The sequence below is a fragment of the Chrysochloris asiatica genome, unplaced genomic scaffold (assembly GCF_000296735.1).
Source record: "Chrysochloris asiatica unplaced genomic scaffold, ChrAsi1.0 scaffold00178, whole genome shotgun sequence".
NCBI classification, from domain to species: Eukaryota; Metazoa; Chordata; class Mammalia; order Afrosoricida; family Chrysochloridae; genus Chrysochloris; species Chrysochloris asiatica.
This window is the reverse complement of record NW_006408696.1, coordinates 51,871-55,023: the sequence shown is the minus strand read 5'-3', so window position 1 is coordinate 55,023 and position 3,153 is coordinate 51,871.

The following is a 3,153-nucleotide window of genomic DNA, read 5'->3' as shown; positions in this document are numbered from 1 at the left end:
CACCGACACGCCGTCCTGAGGAAGGAGACAAGACACACAACCCCACGGTCACACAGTCACCTGTGACCCGCAGGCCGGGTCGCTGCCTTCTGCAGGTAGGCGAAGGCACCGGGCAGCGTCCGGGTCCCAGAGGCCGGGAGCAGCTCCCGGTGATCCCGTTCCGCGCCCCGGTCGCCCCTGCACCTGCTGCTCCTCCCCGGCACTCAGCCGGCAGCCCTCTCACCTCGCTGGCCGCCTCCGGCTCCGTCACACCAGCGCCTTCCGGAGCCCTTCAGCGAAGTGCGGCGCCCGAGCCACCCGAGGCTCCGGGATACGGGCTCCGCTCCAAACGGGGGTAGGGGGCTCGGACCCAGGCGTCCCCCGGGGGCGGCCGCCGGGGGCGGGGACGGGAAGCGGAAGGGCTGGCCGCACGGAGCCGCTCTAGGACATTGGAGGAGCTGCCCGCCTTTGGGGTCCGTCGGCGCCCGCCCAAGCTCGGTGGCCGGCGGGCGGGCGGCCGGCGAGAGGGCTACTCTAAGCCGAGGACAGTGGTCCGTACTCGGTGGTATTAACCGTGTGCCTCCTGGACCGGAGCTGGGTGACGAGAGCCGAAGACTCTTCCTAATTGTTGCTGTGTGTCGGGCCACCTGCTCCAACCTCAACAGCCACCCCAGAGACAAAGAGAGGGATCCTAAGACGGACCTAGGGAACGGAGTGGGGGAGAGATCCAGGCAGACAAAGGGCGGTAGAGACCCCAGACGGGGCGGGGGCGGGGCGCCCAGGCTCGGGAAACAAAGCCCGGCAGGTCCCGGAGGCCGCGGACGGGGAGCTGACGGCCCGCGGTGGGGGCTGGGCTGGGTAGACCGAGGCAGGTACCCCCTGTGTGAGGCGAAAGCCTATCCCGGGGCCGAGGCTTGGAACAGAAACCGAGTCAGAGAGTCAAACAAAGTCACAACAGTATGAGTCCTGAATAGAGGAAGACGCAAAGGCAGAGAATGCGAGCGACCAGCCCAAAAGAAAGGAGCAAAAAGGCCAACAGAGACATTGATGTAGAAACAGATGAGAGGGATATGTAACGTTGTAGAAATAGACTTGGAGGAACAATAAGGAAATCAGGCAGGGAGCCTGGAGAGAGAAACCGGCCCAGAGGCAGCGGAACAGTGAAACAGGCAGAGACAAAGAGACACAAAGAAGGCTAAAGAGAGAAGGACAAGTGGACGGCCCTACAAAGACCTAGCCCAGGAAGAGCCTGTTTTCCAGCCTGGTGAGGCCGTGCCTGAGGCTTTCAGGGGAGCACGGGAGCATAAACCTCAGTATCTGTATTCTGGGCAGACTTGCCTATAGAGAGGATGTGCAGCCTGGAGGTGTCTGCTAAGGCTGGGGAGGGCTAACCCTGGCTCGTAGATTAAATCATATTGATTATTTTAAGGGAAGAGTTTCTGAATTTAAAAAGCGAAACATGCAAGGTTTGTTTTGGGGTGCTAATTTAACAGTAATAGCTTAAAGGAGTCCTGATGTAGCGCTGTACGAGAACACTGGACTGGTAACCACAAGGTTGGTGGTTCAAACCCAACAGCCTATCCTTGGAAACCCTATACAGGGTCACTATGGGTTGGAAGCGACTCACTGGCACTTAACAACAGTTGTTGTTGTTAAGTGCTGTCTAGTGGATTCCGACCCATAGTGACCCTGTATAGGGTTTCCGAGGAGCAGATTGTTGTTGTTGTTATATGCCGTGGAGTCGGTTCCGACTCATAGCGCCCCTGTACAGGGTTTCCGAGGCTGTAAATCTTTACGGGAGCAGAAAGCCTCATCTTTCTCCTACGGAACAGCTGGTAGTTTCAAACTGCTGACCTTGAGGTTCGCAGCCCAATTCTTAACCACTACGCTACCAGAGCAGGTAGCAGCAGTTTAAAAGGACAATTTAACTTGAGAACTGTAAGGGCGTGAAAAGGAGCCCTGGTGTTACAAGTGGTCAAGCAGTCAGCTGTTAAAGAAAGTCTGGTGGTTCAACCCCACCTAGACTGCTCTGTAAAGATTGTTGTTGTTAGGTACCCTCAAGTAGGCTCCAATTCATAGCAACCTCATAGACAATAGGATGAAACCCTGCTTGGTCCTGCACCATTTTCACAATCGCTGCCCCGTTTGAGCCCATTGATAAAGTCACTGTGGCAATCCATCTAGTTGAAGGGCTTCCTGGTTTTCATGGATCCTCCACCACACATGATGCCTGTCTCCAGGGACTAGTCTCTGTAACATGTCCAAAGTACACCCTCATTTTTAAAAAGCATTCTGGCTGTATTTCCAAGACAGATTTATTTGTTCTAACAGCAATATTCTTTGCCAACGCCATAATTCAAAAACATCAATTCTTTTTAGATGTTCAGCTTTTGTATGCATATGTGGTAATAAAAAAACACTCAGGTGCATGAATCCTCAAAGTGACATCTTTGCTTTTTAATACTTCAAAGAGGTCTTTTGAAGCAGATTTGCCCAATGCGATATGTCCTTTGATTTCTTGACTCCTGTTTCCATGGTCATTGATTGCGGGTCCACGTAAAATGAAATCCTTGACCACTTCAATCTTTTCTCCATTTATTATGATGTTGCTTATTGATCTAGTTCTGATCTAGTTTGTTTTCTTTATGTTGAGGTGTAGTCCATACTAAAGGCTTTAGTCTTTGAGCTTCATCAAGTCTTATTTGATCTGTTTCAAGTCCAATAACTTCCAGCAAGCAAAGTTGTGTCACCTGCAAATCACAGGTGGTTAGTCTTCCTCCAATCTTTATGCTGGATTCTTCAGAGTCTACTTTCTCGGATTATTTGCTCAGCATACAAATGGAACAATAATGGTAATAGGATACAACCCTGATATATACTTTCCCTCATTTAAAACCTTTAGAACACACAGTATCCCTTTGTTTTCTTTGAACAACTGCCTCTTGGTCTATATGCAAGTTCTACATGAGCATCTTTCTGGAGAGATTTCAATTTTTATTCCATGAACTCCTGGTGCCTTGTTCTTTGCCAATTCCTTCAATGCACCTTGGACTTCCTCCTTCAGTATCATTGGCTCTTAATCATATGCTGCCTCTTGAAACGGTTGAACATCAACCATTTCCTTTTGGTATACTGACTCTGTGTATTCCTTCCATCTTCTCTTGATGCTTTCTG